Source organism: Schistocerca serialis, chromosome 8, assembly GCF_023864345.2.
Source record: "Schistocerca serialis cubense isolate TAMUIC-IGC-003099 chromosome 8, iqSchSeri2.2, whole genome shotgun sequence".
Classification (NCBI taxonomy): domain Eukaryota; kingdom Metazoa; phylum Arthropoda; class Insecta; order Orthoptera; family Acrididae; genus Schistocerca; species Schistocerca serialis.
In genome coordinates this window covers 470,107,868-470,128,603 of record NC_064645.1, presented here as the reverse complement: position 1 = coordinate 470,128,603, position 20,736 = coordinate 470,107,868, and the positions used below count along the sequence as shown (strand labels likewise).

The 20,736-nt window shown below is 39.3% G+C and overlaps 1 protein-coding gene and 1 non-coding gene across 3 annotated transcripts in view; both read right to left on the bottom strand.

The window, feature by feature from the left end:
• The window catches only part of LOC126416331 (uncharacterized), a 68,354-nt gene extending 65,180 nt beyond the window's left edge, over positions 1-3,174 (bottom strand). The window contains exon 1 of one of the 2 annotated variants that reach the window (XM_050083996.1): positions 3,139-3,174. The gene's annotated coding sequence lies outside the window, so the exon portion shown is untranslated. Of the gene's footprint in view, positions 1-2,842; positions 2,948-3,138 lie in introns of those variants that run through there. The other variant, XM_050083995.1, reaches the window with a different exon arrangement.
• Positions 2,872-3,001, bottom strand: LOC126417690 (U11 spliceosomal RNA). The gene has a single exon (XR_007575761.1). It is a non-coding gene; the product is annotated as a U11 spliceosomal RNA (small nuclear RNA).
• Positions 3,175-20,736: the final 17,562 nt, after the last annotated feature.

Genomic DNA, 20,736 nt, shown 5'->3' with positions numbered 1-20,736 from the left:
ACTGCAATGCCTTAATCTACATGGTCATATTAGAGTTGATAGGCCTTTTGCATTTCTCTGATCTTTGAACTGAACTGACTTACACAGTCTGTCAGAGGGGAACTAAACAGTTTAACATGTACCCTGAGCTACACTGCAACTTGGCATTTCTCATCAGAGTAAACCATTTCTAGAGATGACAGAAGTGATATGAGACAGAGAAAAATCCCTAGAGCCAACAGAGGTTCAAACCATGGAGGTTTTCATTGATTGGTTGACTGATTGACTCATCATACTCCGTAGACAACATTACAAAAGAGAACCATCAGGGAAGGATAGCAAGTCGAGGAATACATTAACGAAAGACAAGGAAATCAATCGATGCAGAGTATTAACAATAAAGTAACACTATAGTGCTTAATGTTATTCATGTTTCTCGGCTAAATTTAACCAAGTAAATTAGAAAGACAGCTGCTGCCTCAGGTATACTAAATATCTACTGTTCATGTACCATTGTTAGCTTAATTCTTACACTTACACCCACTTTCTGCAGTTGACTATGAAGTACAAGGCAGAGGGTACTTCGCATTGTACACTGAATTAAGATTTCTTCTCATTCCGTTCACAATGCACGGGAAGAATGACTGCTTAAATGCCCCTGTGCATACTGTAATTAGTCAAATCTTGCTACGGAAGCCATACATAGGGAGCAGTAGTATACTCCTAGATTCCTGTCTTTAAAAGTGGTTCTTGGAACTTCATAAATAAGTGTTGTGTGATAGTTGGTTTCTTCCATGTTAAGGTATATGTTTCAGATATTCATGATACACAGTCATTTGACCATTCATATTGCCCTTCTTCGTTGATCACACTGGCATTTTTCAATGCAAATAGTACCTACATTTTGTAAACCCTGAGTCTTGTTTAGATACATTAATACTTGTCATGGAATTGTGCAAATAACACTGCTTCATGCCATTTTAGTAACAGAGCTTTTCAGTCCTTGAATCTTAGTATTCAGATTATGACTACTGATGTGTTTTTCATTTGAATTGGTTGTGATTCTGAATTTTGAGGTGAGTGAAGATGCAAGGAGGAAGGAGAATATACTAATGAGTTATCTGAGGTAGGGAGCACTAAACAAACAAGTAACAAACTGAGATTACTGACAGAAGAGCATCTGTTAAAGTTAGTGTGCAGGTAGCAGTGGAGGTCAATGAGAGATGCACAGTATATTTTAAAAAGCTATTTCAAGTTAGCTGTAGAACACAATAAGAGGACCATGCAAACACCTAAAAATAAACAGCCACTGCAGTAATCACAAATCTTACGTCATACTGACAAGTTTTCAGAAGACAGCATAGTAGCTTGAAATGAACTTGCAGAAATTACTGAGTACTGCAGCCAATAATGGCAGTGCACTGATGTCATCACCAAATGAAATGACTAAAATCTGGAGTATGGGACCATCCAATTTAGGACAGACTTTTGCATGACAACTAATTCTACATACATCGAATCTATGAAACACTGCCTCCTGAAAGACTGGCTGGCATTTTCCCTACCCACACTGCCTGAGAAAACATCTAATTTTCCACCAAAGGGAGTTTAAAGCCCATGATATGCCACATGTGAATAAGAGGGTGATAATCTAGGCAGCAACTTGAATAGTTAACCTGACTTGTGAAGTATTCAGTATAGGTATATGTTGAACTTCCCATGAGTTCTATGAGTAGCACTCAGTCGTGGTTGTGGTTTAGTCAATAGTTTATTTGTGTTGTATGGCCAACTGCCTCACATTTACAAAAATTATATGTTGGGTATGTTTTGGTAAGCAAACCTCGTGAGGCAATATGGTTCTCATTTTAGCCAAACAGTAAAACGCCTTGTGATACTGGAGCACACCCAGACTCAATTAGATGGTTATAATCTTGGAAAAAATTAACAGCATTGTACTCTCTTCATTAAGGACTATCTATCAAAGGAAGTGTGGAGGTGCTTAAATTTCTGCAGGTCTTAGACTCAATTCATTTAGTAATTACACACTTACAGAGCAGTATTCATGAAGGTCCTACACCTGTCCATTACTATTTCAATCTTAGTGAAATGAGAACTGGGCATACATATGTACACTTGATTCATATTTTAATTAATTCTGCACACAGTCTTCCAGGAAAATGAACACAAAACTTTACTGATGATGTGCCTAGGACATTTAATGGGTATTCATGCATGAAAGACACTCACAATGTGTTTGTACGTGTTTAATGAAATAAAAACTGTGATGTAGATTTGGTTATTGCATACAGACACTTCTAGGAACAGTAGTGAATTTCAAAAACGAACGAATTTTATCACTTTTTTAACAGTACTGTAATATGCTTAACTCGGGTGAGTATAGTTTTTCTGAGTTTTACGCAGTTTCCTATCAGACTCACAATATTCAGATACATCTAAATACATTCTATGTTCACATTTATAGTAGTTTTTAACACTGGTTGCTAACAACTGTAAAAAACTTTGCAAAGTGAATGTACAGTGTTGCTGGGAGCTTTTGAAACGCAGTGTACCTGATATTTTAAATTGCAAGTGGAATAATTAATGGTCTGGGCGTTATATTTGGGATCCAGTTGCGAATGACTCCATGGCTATACGCTTTGACATAAAGCAAGGAAAATTTGTTTCCCGATTCGGCGCGGATGAGCCAGTTCGGTGAGTCCATAATGACAATGTATCAGAAACTATGATTTATTCACAAATTACAAATAGTGTGAGAGTGCCTCTGATGGAGAGAGAGCTTTTAACACAAAGTACAAACTGATCGGCCTCATTGTTCGCTGTATGTATGTAAGTTGTAGATAACCAATCACCATATGTTTCGTTCCATATTGCGGGGGCGTCAGTGCTTATTGACAGCCAACTGCCCCACAAATACAAAAATTACGTGTTGTGTATGTCTTGATAGCCATACCCCACGAGCCGTTAAGGCCCATGCACCATGAAAGTGGCGAACACCCTTTTTAAACCCAAACGTGCTTCAGGTACGCTTAAGTAAACGTTAAGTTCGTGCTTCTATTCGAGCACATATACCATCTACTATAAAATGAAAGGTTTAACACAACGAAGAATCGATATTATATTAAAAAATGCTTTTGTTACTTATGAAATGCAGCATTGTGTCTTAGTTACTCTCCTAGGTAGTCTTTTACCGTTTTTTTTTTACGCGAATCCAGTATGCACTACGCTCAACGCCATCTACCGTTCAGTCTGTGCACTAACGAGCAGTAGCGCGACCTTGGCGCGATCTACGGTGATAGCTGTCGACTGTAGAAGCGTGGTTTTAGCCGACAGATTGACTTACAAGATTGTTGTGATTAAGGTACTTGATCAATAGTAATCGTCTCTAGGCACCCTATGTTTATTGTTTTTGCTTTATGCGCCGCACTTCGGGGCTAAAATCCACCTTAAAATGCTAAATTAAACTGTTGAACATTACATCTGATTCCGCTTTCATCTCTGTGTAGATCTTGAAAATAGAACCGCATCAGACAACGTGAATAACAACATGTAGGCTTATAGTTCCTGCAGCAAGTTTACTATTATAAATACGTCACCGTAACGTATACATATGATTGCAGTGATCAACTAAAGGTACTTTGTAGCTGTAGGTGGCATGAACGCTTTTTGTTGCTACGTGGTGATCACGTTACGGGAAATATTTAACACACAAGGCACTTCCGTTGGCTTTAAAAAGCGAAGTTTACATGACGACATTTACGTTTCAAGCCTCTGCACTATCTGCCACTGCGAATGCGCGGTGCGCGTTTGCGCAAGTTCGTGGCAATGTTGGTAGCCAAACATACGTTATTTCTGCTACAAGCACACCCAAATTCTGCTACAATACCAAATATAATTTACGATATAGCCTACAAATAAATACAGGCTGGAAAAGGACTTAAACTATAAACGAATATATTCCATACCGTAACAGCCAACGATACCAAGGACGACTGTGAATGAGCCTCGAGATCGGTCCTGTTATATTGACATAAATAATATTAATGTGTTGTGTATTCCTATCGAAATTCTTATTTTGTAATTCCTTAAACAGTCTGTAACGGCGTTACAAACAGCTTGCGGCTGTTGGCATCCTTAAGAGCTTTCCAGCCTTGGCATAGTAAATTCTCATTAGATTGAGATGAGTCTTCATGTTAGAACCGTTATCATAGCCCTGGCCCCTCACGTCCTCCAAAGGTATTTTCACTTCCGCTATTAAGACTACCCCTGTACGCCCCCAACTAGACGGCCGGCCGGAGTGGCCGTGCGGTTCTAGGCGCTACAGTCTGGAGCCGAGCGACCACAACGGTCGCAGGTTCGAATCCTGCCTCGGGCATGGATGTATGTGATGTCCTTAGGTTAGTTAGGTTTAATTAGTTCTAAGTTCTAGGCGACTGATGACCTCATAAGTTAAGTCGCATAGTGCTCAGGGCCAGAGCCAACCAGACGTATCTCTTCCAGGTACAAATCCAAGAATATGTTCACTAATATTTACATCGCTCATGCCAAGATCAGTAGAAGTCACATTCACAAAAAGCACTATCATTGTCATTTGCACAAAATCAGAAATATATGGTGTACAGCCCAAAATTAAACTACAATATTTAGCAGATGTCAATAAAGACAACATTTTATTCTTAATTTTTTGGTGGAGAATGCGAATTATTTCATTTTGTATGTTTGTATCCAGATAATGACGAGACTTACTTTCACAAAGCGTTGCTCTCCTTCTATTTTCGCCGAGAACTGACTCAAATTTAGCAAATAATTCGACCAATTTTAAAAAATTTCCTTTGTTGTGTGTGAACGGTTTGTCAGAAGTTCCTCTTAAGGGAAACCACTGTCTAACCAAAAACTGGATAACTGCTATAAGGCGTTCGATTACACCTTCCCAATGCCGAGTTTCTGCATTTAATATCTGCAGGGTTCCTGTATCGACAGTACTGACAGATTTTAATCTTTTAGCAGGCTCTACGCACTTGGTGAGATTGTAATTGGCGAGCTCTATCCAGTTTTGGTGCAATTCTAAGTGCACTTGGGACCTACCGTGGCAAGCTAATGTCTCAGAAATGTGCCACCAGTTGTTACAACCACCTGAAGACGATAATTTTGTAATGTTCGAAAAGAGTTTATAGCTGAAACAAAAAACAGCATTTGCACTTTTTGAATAAACTACCATTTCTTCTGAACAATTTCCGTTATCTGTTCTGGAGGCTCTAACAAAATCATGTATTTTGTCGGGCCATTTTGCGGGTTCTGAATTAATTACATCACTGACAGTTTAAGTATCAGATGACGACTTGCTAGAATCAGCTGGAACAGTTTCACATTCATCAGAGAGCTTGCATACAATATCATGTTTACCCAGCGACGTTCATCTAAGGCCTGATTTACGTCTGCGTCTGGATTTGTGCCTGGATCATTCTGATGAAAGTCTTCTTTAGGTTGGAATAATTTATCTAAAGAATATTTCATTTTTTTGTCTACATTTTCTCTTTCTGCTCGTCTTTTCCTGTACTGGCAGCCTGAAAGGTGTTTCTTGCCGTCAGACATTGCAACAGTTTATACAATTTGCAATAATTTACGGCCTAATGAAAACACGTCGCGTCACAGTGAGAAAACGTTTTCACACAAAACTGATAATACGTTGGCACTGCCGGATGAATGTACAATTATCAGCTTTTAACACAATCGTTATTGTCTTTACTGAACAGCCTCCAAAAGGAATGATACGGACGGTGATATAACTGTCTTTACCTATATCATTATTGTTCGAAGTGAAGAGATGAAAGTAAACTGTGTCTGGCAAATAAAATGTTTCCAATAAGTGCACCACATACAGACCTATATTGGTGCCACAATCCACAGTTCGACCACTCCATCAAACACTTAACTCGCCACTTGGCTATTTACTATAATGCAAGCCACCATTGCAGCTATACTATAATGAAAATGCCAACTGAGAGCGTGCACGGCTGCCAACTCCCAAAAATATTTGCCCCGTAAACGCAAGTCGAAACATCCCCAAGACTCAATATTCATTATCTAAAACCTCTAAAAGAAAGTATCCAGATTTTTGTGTTAATTTTACTTTTTTATTTGAATATTATTCAACGTTTCAAACATAATTTCAACTTTTTATGAAACATTCTCTAAGTTTTAATGCTAATGCCAAGCAAACATAGCATTTTGAATGGATTATGTGTAATACAAGATCTGCATTTTGTTGCAGAGAAATACGAGCGATCAAAGCAGTCTTCGGCATTTCAATGCACAGCCTGCTCCATAGCTTTTTTTTTAATTTTTTACAATAATGTAAATAGAAAACGTGCTTCAAATACCAGCATTTGAAATTGTTATGCATAAACCTAGTACAAATTAAAGAGAAAGAGAGGCCATATTTTTAAACATCTTTGTTATCGTACTGTTGAAAATGAAGGACTCAACAGTGAACGTATTATGATGTTTAAAATTGCTCCATGTCATAAACAGACTTGGGGAAGTCTGTGGAAGATTCGTTCAGATACTGTTAAGTAACTAAACAGTAGCCAAATAGCCTACTTAAAACTTCAAGTCCGTTTTTTTTAATTCGCGAACATCGGCGCTATCCGACTGTCACCTGCTTCACGACACCGTTATGGGAACGAGATAACAACCAGTGATGTTCTACGTGTGACAAATGAAACGTATTTTTGAGCAAGAGTAGTTGAATATTATATAATTATAATCGCATTTTTATTGTACATACGCACAAAACTATTATCTATATCAATTTGTTCAATAATAAATATTTCCAATTTTTTGTGGGAGTCGACGTTTCTTTCGTAAATCTGAGCACACTGTTTCTGTACGGTAGATAACTCTCAGTAAGACCCTTGATTTTTATGAATAATTTGTATTTCCAACCTATTCTCACATTTCTTTATTTATGCAAGACGTATTTGCCGCCCCCAAAAATCTGCCGCCCTGGGCTATGGCACAGTTCGCCCTCCCCCCTAGAGCTGGCCCATGGCAAATCTAAAGTCAAATAAAACCATTACAATAAAAGTAAACAGTGCAACAATAATTCATATGTGCAAAAGAAAATATTGCTTGAATTGCCCCATTTACGAATGAAATTTTATTCAAAAAATGGTTCAAATGGCTCTGAGCACTATGGGACTTAACATCTGAGGTCATCAGACGCCTAGAACTTAGAGCTACTTAAACCTAACCAACGTAAGGACAGCACCAGCACACACATCCATGCCCGAGGAAGGATTCGAACCTCCCATCGTAGCGGTCGCGCGGTTCCAGACTGAAGCGCCTAGAACCGCTCGGTCACACAGGCCGGCTGAAATTTTATTCCTTTCAACTTTAGACTACAACTGGATCAATTAGTACACCAGTAAACAACGTAAGCTGGTATTTTTGATGAATCAACCACGCCTCCACATAATTTAAGCACCCAACATTGTCGGAAGCAGGCTCTGGAAAGTGAAGTTACGTGTAAGTATTCCCGCGGCGAACCTAATGTTTCGGACTTTTTAAGGTAGCGGACATCGGCTTCAAGTCGGTGACGTAATGACACCTCCCTTCTTTTTACCTCCATGGTTGACAGAGATTTCTGTGACAAAAGCGAATTAAGATTCGACACACAGGTCCCATACACCAAGCTCGATGGAAGGCGAGAGCTATTTATTCCGTAAAAATATCATTAGTTTGTGATCAATACTAAATTACGAGCAAGGATAAGGCAGCAGCGCTGTTAGACGTTTGCCTGCTCATCGTGACACCCTACATCAAACCATTGATTCAATCTATTTTGGCATTAAAAGTATCCTACCAAGGCTTGTGCTTTTTGAAGTCGATGGTAGGCTTACTTAAAAATTGATAAAAACATCTCAAAAACGACTTTAGAGACGAAAGGCCAGTATTTATAGTATTTGGCTGACAAAGTTTCTGCCTTGTCACTGTTTGACAATGATGAAGTAAAAAATTTTGAAAATTTAACGAAAGAGAATTTACCAGCCCATGGTAAACATTATATCCCGTCGAATGAAGTTCCATTCTATTGTAAGTTAAATTAGTAAATATACAAGTTGTGTATCTTTAGTTTTCTGTTTAGATCACTATTTTGTTAATTGACATTCTCTTTTTTATTTTAGAAAAATACATCTACGAATTCATTCGAGGCGGAAGCAAGTCATTGTTCGATCGTCTTAAAACTGATGACTTTTTTCCACTAATGCTCTAGTGTGTGGCCAGATAATGCTTTATTCGAGAAGCCAGAAAGGAGATTTCAACGTTGGGGGCAGTGAACGATAAAGCTAAAGAGCACAAAAGTTGACGCAAGTCCAGTGCTTAATTTGAAAATTTTAGGTGCCGGAAGCCACGAACGCACCTCTTCAATCATACAATCCCCTCCCCCTCCGCTCCCCCCCCCCCCCCCCCACACAAAAATCACAGGTTCCAATTTTTGAAAAAACGTAGAATGAGAATTTTTTTTTCCAGAGGACTGTTACGAATTTCAGGTTTCTGAACATAATTGCTTATAATCAAAACAAAAAAAACCTCCAAGATTTTAACATAAACAAGAAGTGCTACCGTCTGTCCCCATATAAGTCTCGCTTTGCTCCCAATTTCTGCTCGATATATACTTGTTATTTCGAGATCATGTTTTTAACTGCCGCCAGTCGCAACGTTCAACCAGTTGCATTGCAGCTGAAACTTCCTGGCAGATTAAAACAGTGCGTCGGGCCGAGACTCGAACTCACTGTGAGGACGGGGCGTCTGTGAGTCGTGATTGGGTAGCTCAATTGGAAGTGCCCGCGAAAGGTATAGGTCCAGAGTTCGAGTCTCGGTCCGGCACACAGTTTTAATCTGCCAGGAAGTTTCATACACTCCGCTGCAGAGTGAAAATTTTACTCAGCATTGTAACTACTCGCTGAACTTTTGTCCCGTACTAATTTTAACACTTAGCGATGAATGGTGATGAAGATATTTCATCACATCACGTTAGTCGCCCATTATCACATTCACTGGCGCAGGCGCAGCGGCAAATTATAGTTACATTGCGATTTAATACACGTGCACTATTTTAAATCTCCGGTGTGGACTTGCTCCATCGCGTTCAAAATAAATTACCTGTGAGGTGCCAACCGAAATTAAACCCCGTGCAAAACTTCCATCGTTTAAAGCAGTTTTTGTTACGTTGCGTACAGTAACATTGGATTATTTATACCGAACGCAGAAACACAACTATGAAAATTAAAAAATGTTCATTTCCTGTTACACAGTAAAAAATGGGTATACAGGTGTTTCACTTAAATTCTAGAATCCTTCTACTCAGTACAAATTTTCGTGTCTCAAGTTTGGCATCGAGTCAGCACGTGTTACCACAATTAAATTGAAACAGTACTTTTTATGTGAGTCATTAGTCAACCATCAAAAAATTAGAGGCTATTTGCGTTTAATTTCGCGAAAATAGTGCCATGTAAGTCTTGGGACAACATGGAAACACCAAGCAAGCAAAAAGGGGCCTCAGACGACAATACAGAAAGACAAAGATCACACTAAAGAGATTTATGTGTATTTTCGGTCGATCCATGGTGTGTGGTTTGGTCCGCTGGTCAGCATCGTCTGGTCCTATTGTCTACAGGCGCTTTAGGGAGCGAATCAGATTATTCCGCCAAAATGAAAATTAGCCCATAACGCCAGCAATCCAGTTTCTATTAAAACGTAGTTACTTCTTATTTTAATGGCATACAAAACACGAAAACCTACAGAGCCAACCCAGTATAAATAAAAACACAAGCCAGTCCTCAACCTTTCATATTTCAACGCTCTATCAAGTATTCACTGATCTCACTCAATACGCACTATCGGAATGGTACGATATCGTTCAGCTGATTTCGTCATAGCTGCATTTATTCTAAAAATAAAGTGCAAACCGCTTGTTTGTAGCTTTTTAGGCCAGATTGAAACTCTAGTTTGCGTCAAGTGAAGTACTTAGAAACCGTAGTAAATCAGAAACTTACCAGAAAATTGTGGTTCGGATTCCCATGCAGGCCGATATCTTCGCATCGTAAATGGGTAATGGATATCTACTTCCTCTCTTCCAGTTAATATACCCTAAAAATGACAGCATCACCGAACACAACAACAAACAAAACATCGGAAAAACAGCTACAACGTACACCTAAATCCGCAATTTTCAGCAGCTTTGTTCGGAATAAGAGACTTCTTGGGTGAATGCACAAAAGAGCCAGACATGGACGCAATGTGCTACAATGAAGACTCTGCATTGTTGTCATAAGTTTGAAGAAATAACAACCATTTGTCAAAATGTCGGTCGAAATCATTGCTTGCTATCTTTCACAACTCAAAACTGTAAATCACAATTATAAAGCTCTCTTTAGTTCCTTAAGGCAGAAATAAAAATTTGTATGGGCTAGTAGCTACGGCTAGCAATGTTTGGACACGCTATGACATCGATATGGCTACACTTGTTATCTATATCTTGCAGCCATCGATATGAAGCTAACACCAAACACCAGAGACGAAAAATGGAAAGGTGAGTCGATTGATTTGGAGAAGAATACAGAATTTTTGTGCTGCCAAGGCACGGTGGAGAGAGTGGCAGTGTCAAAGAAAGACAAAAAGAGACAATCTATGTAAGAGAGGAGACAATGGCAGTGGTAAGGCAGAAAACTGATACGACTTAGAAACTTAGTTTTATAAATTAGTTTAATTCATTTTAATTTCACTTTAAAACAAAAGGCTAAGTATTACACTGAACTGTACACTGACGAGAGGTCTGGTGCCATTAACGCTGCGATATTGGAGGGTTCCATAGCGTGCCAGTAAATAGACATCAGCGCACTCGCATATAAACCGCCATGAGTTGTGCTACGGGGAGCATATTATAGCATACTTGCCTACAGCACTGTCAATGCCGCTTTGCGAGCTTTTCGTCCAGGAAATGTTTGGATGGTAGCATCAAAGTTTAGTTGCATTGCCAAATCATGAGGTAATGTACCGCGTTTTTTTCTCAGCCGAAAACAATTCTATCAATGTGAAACATTACATATGTACTATTTGAAGCCTCCTAAGTGGGTGCGCCAAGTTTCTGTCACTCCCGACATATAGTGTAGGGACAGTTTCAAAATGGCGTTTGTAAGTGATACGTTACAACCAACGTGCCGTCATTGAATTTCTCACTGCAGAGATAGAAACTGTGGGGAATATTCACAGGCGCTTGTGCAAAGTCTATGGAGAATCCGCAGTTGACAGAAACACAGTTAGTCGCTGAGCGCGGAGGGTGAGGTCATCAGAAGATAATTCGGTGGAGCTCCGCGATTTGTAGTGGTCGGGGAGACAACCTACGGTTGTCACACCTGACATGTTGCAGCGAGCTGATGTTGCCATTCGCGAGGACAGACGCATTACGAATCGGCAGTTGGCGCTGCAACTGTCAATAAGCAAAGGAAGTGTGGATGCAATTACCCGCACTCTTGGATATTCAAAACTGTGTGCAAGATGTGTCCCGCAGTGTCTAACGGTGGATCAAAAATCGCACAGAAAAAACATTTGTCTTCATTTGTTGCAACGTTTTGAAGCTGAGGGGGCGGCCTTCTTGTCCCGGATTGTGACAGGTGATGAGCCCGAAACAAAACGACAGCCGATGGAATGGTGCCATTTCGACTCCCCACGGAAGAAAAAATTCACAGCAATTGCTTCCGACAGTACGGCCGCGATCACCATGTTCTGGGTCTGTGAAGGCGTGATTCTCATTGAAGTGATGCTAAGAGGCGGTACCATTAATTCAGAAGCAAATGTCAATACATCAACAAAACTCAAGACGCGCTTCCGGCGACTTAGGCGTCACAGCAACCAGAAGAGGTTTTGCTGCAACACGATAACGCTCGGTCCCACACAAGTCTGAGGACTGCTGAACACACCACGAAACAGGATTGGACAGTGTTACCCCATCCATGCTACAGTCCTGACTTAGCCCCCTCGGACTTCAACTTGTTTGGGCCATTAAGGGATGCCATTCGAGGAAGACATTTTGAGGATGATGAGGTGATACACACAGTGAAACACTGGCTCCGCCACTAGGACAATTATGGGTACCGACAGGGCATACACATCCTTGTTTCGCGCTGGAGGAAGGCCATAGAACAGGATGGAGACTACGTGGAAAAATAGGGTGTGTAGATAAAACACCATTCTTTCGAATGTGTAATTCTCATTACATTCAATAAAGAACTGTTGAAGAAAAAAAATGCGGTGCATTACTTTCTGGGAGATCCTTGTACATTCAGTTTCCCAGGTTCCCAAATCTGTTTAGATGTTGTAAACGCATAGTTGATCTGAGGCAACTTTTAACACGACTCAGAGTGCTGAAAGACCTTCCTGCTTCCGTTACAGTCGCTGGAAGAATGTAAAAAATGTGCATACATACACTTACTTTCGGTAACAAGCTTAAAATTTTAAGCTTGTGCATTTGATTCGACAGTTCTAATAGCTCCAAGGTAATGTATTTAGAGTCTGAAGTATGAGTTGTTATCAGATATTTAATTTCTTCTTCTAAATCTCTTGTGACATCATATAGGTATTCACTGATAAATGACTTACATGCCTCAGCGACCTGTTCGTTTGTCACCTTTAAGTATTTTCATAAAACCCGGAAGTTTCATCTAAAATCTTCGCTGTTTCTAATCGGGTTCTCAAGTTAGACATTAGAGTGTCAATAGTGGCATACATGCACTTATCTTGAATAAGACTTCTGCCACTTCATTCCTGGGTTCAGTATGAAATGACTTCTTCTTCTTACTGCGCACCCTCAGAAATTCAGGATCGATATTAATTGCATTGGCAGCAACTTTAGACCTGGGAGAACAGCGTCCCAATTTTCGCGAAGATATTTTAAGCCATTTAATAAGCTCTCAAAGTGTCTACCTCAGTATCAATGGTAGTATTTGGATCTTATAGTAATATGCTTCTGTAGTCAGTTTGTACCAACAACTTTAGCTAAATGAATCCATGATCCACACAATCCGAAATACCCCATACCACAGAATGTGTTTGATCTGACGAATTTAACTTACTGAGAGTTTCAGCAGCAATGCCAATCTTATCCAAATGGGGTGCAATTGGTATTTCGCCGTTGACCAGATCACTCCCGAAGGTATCAGACATGGAATATAAAGAACTTTCAACACTGTTTCAGAACAGATAGACTGCAACTAAACAGGTTGTAAAGAAGTTGAATCACTCCGAAAAACGTATCTGCTTCATGGTAGCTCTCGGCTGCAAGTACTCCACATAACGCTATAAAAAGCTCACAGAGAAAATATGTGTGACGAACTCACTGCAGAAAATGTGTCTGAACTCCTTTATAAGACCGTCTAATATTATTTGGCTATAAATTGTCCGCGGCATTCACTGATTAGAACTGAGTATTTCACAAGTGTTGATCGAACTAAATGTGCAATACTGACTGCCGTTTTCCGATTTCAATCTACGAATTCCAAAAACCGTTCAAATATTTAATATTTATCAGTTTAACTCCAGAAGTAAATCCTTACAAACTTCCGAAAGTGATTGCAACATGCGGCAAGAAGCACAAAGGCAAAATTGCATCTGGAGAAAGAGGTCCACTGATAACAGTTGCATATTGTATGAGAGCTGGGTGGTGGTGATGGTGGTGGTGGTGGTGGGTGGTTACTTTCCTCCAGAAATACTATTTCCTTAGAAAAGGATGAAGGAGAGTTAGAAGAGTGGCGCCCCTCCTGGATCACTAATGATGTGTTCGGACAATGGGTATATCAACTCACATCTGTATCTCACATGGCTACAACATTTTAGAAACATATATAGCCAACAGAAAAAAATCCAGTCTTGTTTATTTTGGACAATCACTCGTCACATTTGAGTCTGAATGCCGTCGTTTATTACAAGGACTGTAATAGTCATGGGCTTACCATTCCTCCACACAGCAGCCACAAACTGCGGCCATTGGATTGCTGCTTTTTCAAGCTGCTGAAGGACTTTTGTTTGCAAGAATGCGACCAGTGGCTCATAAACCACTCTGGATACGTAATAGCGCAAGAATTTATTGGTGAATTGTTTGGGAACGTTATAAAAGGAGGAAGGCAACAAAGACGTTCGAGATAATGCAACATGTATCCAGTCGATAGTCACATATTCACCGAGGAAGATTTTGTGGGGCGGCGGGTGGAAGTTATTGTTGTATAAATGTTTTGTGATGTAGAAAAGATGCATTTCCCGGCCGATGCACCATATGTGGGGCGGTGGGTGGAATTTATTGTTGTTAAATGTTCCTATAATTTAGAATGTTATTTATGCTGTCTTTCGCCGTTCTCAATGGCTCTCTAACTACAATATTGGCAACCAGAAAGTGATTAGCAAAACGTGAAGCCTGTAATTAGAATTCCTAGTGCCCACTTCATCTGAGAAACACACTTATAGCTGCAGCTTATAGCTCTGAGAAATTAGGAGATTGTCTGGGATTTTTAATCAAAAACGATTTTCTAAAATAATTGAGTATATTCTGAAAGTCACAGATGAAAACAAAAGAAGAAAAAAAATCCACACAATCTAACTAACAGAGCAGTTCAGAGTCTAATGCGCTGATGCAGCTATAAATGTCCATATTAAATGTTTAAATGAATGCTCGCCATAATTTGATGATTTGGTTCATCAAACGCCACGCTAAATAATGGTAGAATGTTTGTCCCGCGACGGCACGTGAAAATACGACAATACGCAAACTGAAAATCGATAATTAAAGTCAACCCAGAATTAACACTTTACTCGCAAATGATTTCATGATTACGCGTATCTCGAGTAACTTAATACGGCATCTGAGGCTGTTTGTAGCAATGATACCGACGCGACGCGACTCCCGACACAGATGACGTGCTATTCATCGTCTGGAGAGAACTGGGGCCTTTTTTCCTCGCGCAGCGTTCTTATATATAAAGCCGCGGTGCGGACGGCTAAGGGAACGCCTGATCAAATCGGCTCTCCCGACTAGCCGCTGGGCTAGTAATGCACCACTTTAAGTTACCTAATAAGTCATAGCTTCTCTTGCTGATGGCCGATGAAGCTCTTAATTTAAATGTGCATTCAACACACAGGTAAGTATTGATAATAAAATTTTGACGTGGCTAAGTTAAATATTTTGGGCGAGAGAATTAATTTAATTACACTGCACGCAGTAGACGAGCTCTGAACTGGCCCTTTGGAGATACGCTATCGCTATAGTTTTATAGCTATTCAAATGAAACTTTTCACATCTTTATAGTTATAGCGGATGTCCAACCTACTTAAATATAAACATCCTAGCCTCATTTGTTAGCCTACTTAATCTATCTTGCTTCCTTAAGTTTTGAGACAAAAACCAGAAAATCATGAATTTCCACTAAAATTTTAATTTGTAAAATCCAAAGTACTGTTTTTATTAAATTATTATGAAAGATGAATCTACATATAGGTTTTTAACACTAGCTCTTTTATGTTGCGCCAATGATTTTTACAGAAAAACGTCCAAATTTCGAAAATGGCTAAAGTTATCGAACTGATATTCAACACATATTAATTTAGTATTATTCCTGACATGCTAGAACCGTTTCAGGTTATTTGCTTGATTTTTAAAGTGTTGCGCAACATTTATGACGTCAGAGCTAGTTACAGCGGACTAGGCTGGCACACAATGGAAAGACCGATGTGAATTTACTACAGCGTGAGTAGGCTGCTTCCCTACAATTTCATGCCTTCGACTGTTACAGACCAGAGTGAGAATTTAAATGATGCATCCACAGTTGAAACTGGATATCTCCAGAGCCAAACTTCACAGACATCTGCAAATGAATCAAACCAGGACCAAGTACCTACGTTTCTCCAAAAGAAATAATTCCTTTGCCAAGAAGAAAAGATTCGCAAAAAAGACAGAAGAAAGGGAAAAAGTCAGAAATAGTATCCGGCACCCATTCGAGAACCCGCTGGAATACGAGTCAACAGAACAAGAACGAAAGAAACCAAAGAGGAAATTGATTGATTCAGATGAAGCAAACAAAATGAAAGCAAAGCAAAACTTAAATACGCCGACGAAAAATCCACAAACTTTCCACTGTCCAGACAGTACTATTGAAAAGTACAATAATCCTCCAACAGAAGACTGTATTCAATGTCTCTAGTGCGATGAGTAGTGGCATGAACCCTGCTTTGGTTATGAAGGTTCTGGAAACTTTATTTGTGATCTCTGTTAAAAGATTTACCTCCGATTGGTATATTTTTGCAGGTTTTTGTTCACATGCCCCAGGATTGTTCATTACATCAAATCTTGTATCAACACTAATCGTTACATGCTGAGAAACAAGACACACAGGGTATTCATAAAGTCCCTTTACAATTTCAAAATTTTATTACAACGGCAGGATAGAAGGAACTGAATCTCTATAAAATGGCAACTCCTCAAGAGAAGGCACAATGTATGTTCTGGTTTATTGTGACGAAATCGGATGTTCAGACTCAACGAAACTTCAGAACTAAGTATGGAAAAGATCCACCATCGCGCCCTTCAACCGTGCATGGCACAAAAATTTGTGGAGACAGGGCCAGTGTTGGATAAAGGAAGCAGCGGGCGCCCAAGAACATCCGAGGAACACATCGATCGAGTTTTAAACTTCACTCGTTCACCTACGAAGTCCATTCACACCAGACAGTTGCAACTACCACGTTCAACTGTGCATAAGGTCCTCCACAAGTACTTACGGTTGTACACTTACAGAATGCAACTGTTACAGACACTTGAGCCAAATGACAAGCCAAAAAGGACAGAGTTTGCATTCAGCATGCTGGAACGCCTTTCGGAGGATAAAGCATTCCTCAAGTGAGTTTGTTTCAGTGACAAGGCAACTATTCATGTTTCTGGGACATTAAACAGACAGAATGTGAGAATATGGGGATCTGAACACCCCCATGTGACTAAGGAGCTTCACTGGGATAGTCCAAAAGTGAATTGTGGTGTGGAATCACGTGCAACCGAATAAATGGTCCATTTTTCTTCAATGAGTCAACAATTACTGCAGATGTTTACCTCGAACTTGTGCCAGAATATGTAGCACCACAACTGATTGGGTTACAATCAACTATTATTTTCTAGCAAGATGGTGCACCACTACATTGGGGACTGTGTGTTCGTCGGTTCCTCAATGAAACATTTACAGGCAGATGGATTGGGAGGGATGGGCCAATTCCTTAGCCACCACGTTCTCCAGATATCACTCCCTTTGACTTCTTGTTATGGCGGTATGTAAAAGATATCGTGTATCAGACACAGATACGGGACATTGCTGACTTGAAGAAAAGGATTCGTCATGCCATGGCCACCATTGACGACGCTATGCTACAGCGAACATGGCAAGACATCGAGTACTATCTTGATATGCTTCGTGCAACTAAAGGCGCCCTTATAGAGGTCTATTAAACATTACCAAGAAAACTTTTATAAACACTGATTACAATAAAAGATATGTTGTTAAAATATTTCAACAACTGCCATTGTAATAAAATTTTGAAGTTGTAAAGGGACTTTATGGACACCCTGTATTATCGTTGGATGTGAGGTCTGCCAGTTACGCAAAACACCGTTTTTTCTCAGTACAAAACATGTTTCGGCACCACTGTGCCATCATCAGTGGGTTTTCGTTTTTATTTATTCTGTGATGTAACCATTTTTGTTAAATAATTATAGAATTATGTGGATGTTTAGTTCAAACAAATAATCGTTTCTTTTTGTAAATACCTTTACATTTGGTGTGCATGAATTTTCCGGATCACTTGTGTGTTAAGTACTACAGGTAGCTTGTCGTCTGCAACCAACCAATGCTGATGAGAAAGTTTTTTTGCTGGGAGTTTACCTATCTTCCCGAATGTAATTTAGTTTGTCGCGATGTTTTCGCGCCTGTATTCGTTTTTACTTACGTTTTTCTGTGGCAAGCACTTTCATTCTCCGCATCGTGGTGAGGTGTTGTGATGCAAATGTAACTATAAGAAGTATTTTCCACAAATAACGTAGTAAAACACTTTTCACTTCATCAAAGCACAGTGCGTGTCCCAGCCCCGTCAGTGTTCATTTGTTCACCAGAGAGTTCGTTGCCAAATTTGAATTTTGTTTGCATTTTATCTTTGTGTGTGCGTGTTTGTGTGTGTGTGTGTGTGTGTGTGTGTGTGTGTGTTTGTGTATTTTCTGTACGCTTCTTAGCTGTGTGTGTTGTCTTTTATATGGTATTCCTTTTGTGTGTAGATGGTGCGTCTTTGTACATAAGACAAACATGCAGAAACTTCAAAACCAGATATTCAGAACATCTCAGAGCTTTAAAAAGCGACAGCTCCCATAACACATTTGCTGACCACCTTGTAGCCCACAATCACCACCCAACCACAGTAGACACAGACTTAAGAATACCCAGCCACAGCCCATACAGCAAATTGATCATTTAGGAAAACTTCCATATACAGAAGACAACAGCAGAAGGAAGACAGGTCTTACATGAATACTCTACACTCTGCAAGGGCACACTATTTAACACATTAAAGGAACTTAACAAATCAAAACAGCACAAACAGATTAAGTCTGCACACACACACACACACACACACACACACACACACACACACACACACACACACACTCATGCACGCACACAAACTCACACAAACATGCACACACAAAGATAAAATACAAAAAAAAAAAAAAAAACTCAACTTTGGCGACGAACTCTCTGGTGAACAAATGAACACAACGTGTACAACAGGTTCAAGAAAATACATCTGAGACTACATAAGACGATATAGCACATAAAATTCAACAAAACATGCAAAAAAAACAATTTAATTCCAAGTTACATTAATGTAAAGGTTCTACAGTGGCACAAAAGTCGAAATCATTTGCAGAACGATATTGGTTACTACATCAAATTAAGATGCTCTATTCGAAAAAACAGCACCTAAACATGATGCTCTATGAGACACACAATAAGAACAACCAAACAGAAGCAGCAACTATGGAAAGGTTAAAAGAAAAGTTAAGAAAAAATAACATATTAATAACAAGAGCAGACAAGGGAAATGTAACAGTACTCATGGTTAAAGAGCAATACATCACAAAAACCAATGCCATACAAAAACTGAAGTCAGATCCAACTACACGATTCCTGGCAAATGTGAAACGAACACTGAAAAACATTGAACACACACTCACAGACAAACAGAAATACCACATAACACAGAAAAACCCACAAGCACAAATGCTCTGCAGCCAAACAAAAGTACATATAGATGGAATGCCAATGAGAGCTGTTATCAACTTCAAAAAAGCCCCAACATACCACATAGCCAAACACCTCCAAAAGTTAGTTACAAAACACTATAAAGTAGAAAACAACAGAACAGTGATAAACACAGGAAACCTAGTAGAAAACATACAGAACATACAGGTACCACACACAGCATCACTGATTTCATTCGATATAGAAAATATGTATACCTCCATCCCTATCACAGAAACAATAGAAATCATAGAACAAAATCTCTCACCCCACAGCAACCTCACCACAGACGCAATAAAAGAAATAACAGATATGCACAGACTGACAACTGAACAAAACTACTTTCAGTTTGAGAAAGAATATTATCTACAAAGTGATGGACTGCCCATGGGATCCCCAATATCAGGAACATTAGCAAACATTTTCATCAGTCACCTAGAAAATCAGATATTTGAAAAGATAACCACTAATGAAAGTTTCAACATCATATATTGGTACAGATATGTGGATGATATTATTTGTCTGGTAGATGAGGCAAGTGAAAAAATAGATGAACTCCATTCAGAAATAAACGAAGCTCATCAGAACATAAAATTCACACTTGAAAAAGAAAATCAAATAAATTGTCTTGACATTACAATAAAAAAAGAAAATGGCCAACATACATTTAACATCTTTAGAAAACCAACAGCCACAGACACAATAATACATTCCACATTCAACCACCCCCACAGCCAGCAACTTGCAGCACTAAAACATATGTTACATAGATTAAACAGAATCCCACTCAGCAAGAGAAACTATGATCAAGAAATGAGTACAGTCATACAAATAGCTAGGAACAACGGATATGACACACATGTGGTACACAGGCTCAATCAAAAAATAAAAACACAAATACAAAACAAACACAGTTCCAGAATACAAAAGAACTCACAAGCTGAAAACTTACAAACACACTCAACAAACACACACAATAACAACACCACACAGAAAAGAACCAGATGGTACACCATGACCTACACACATAAACTAACACACAGAGTTGCAAACATCCTAAAGAGACAGGGTTTCAAAATAGCATATAAGCCTGGGCCAACACCTAAGCCAGCCAGCTACCAAGAGGGACAAATTCCAACAATCAGGAATATATAAACTTGAATGTCAAACTTGTGATGCAGTATACATAGGCATGACATGCAGGAATTTTGAAACAAGATACAAAGAACATATCAGATGTTGGAAGTATGAAACAAACCATTCCACATTTGCAGAGCATTTAAAGCACCATAACCATCATCCTACAAACATGGAACAAGAAATGAAAATAATGAGAATAAGCAACCATGACAAACAT